Below are 260 nucleotides of genomic sequence, written 5' to 3' on the forward strand. Positions count from 1 at the left end.
TGCTCACAGCAGAGATTTCCCAGGGAGCTGAAGGGTGGGAGCCCTGGGCAGGGCACGGCGCAGCGCTGTGGGACAAGAGGCTGTTCTGGTTCATCAGTTGCCACCCGTGGCAGCCTGAGTGGGGCCATGCAGTACAGCCACGGTGTCACTCCCCTGCCCAGCTCCCCGAGGTGTGTTCCGGACTGCCACCACACTGTGCCCAGCCCTGCTTTGGGGACAGCAGCCCCACCACTGTGTCCCCACGCAGTGAAGCCACCACT

The sequence above is a fragment of the Prinia subflava genome, chromosome 12, assembly GCF_021018805.1.
Source record: "Prinia subflava isolate CZ2003 ecotype Zambia chromosome 12, Cam_Psub_1.2, whole genome shotgun sequence".
In the NCBI taxonomy this organism is placed as follows: Eukaryota; Metazoa; Chordata; class Aves; order Passeriformes; family Cisticolidae; genus Prinia; species Prinia subflava.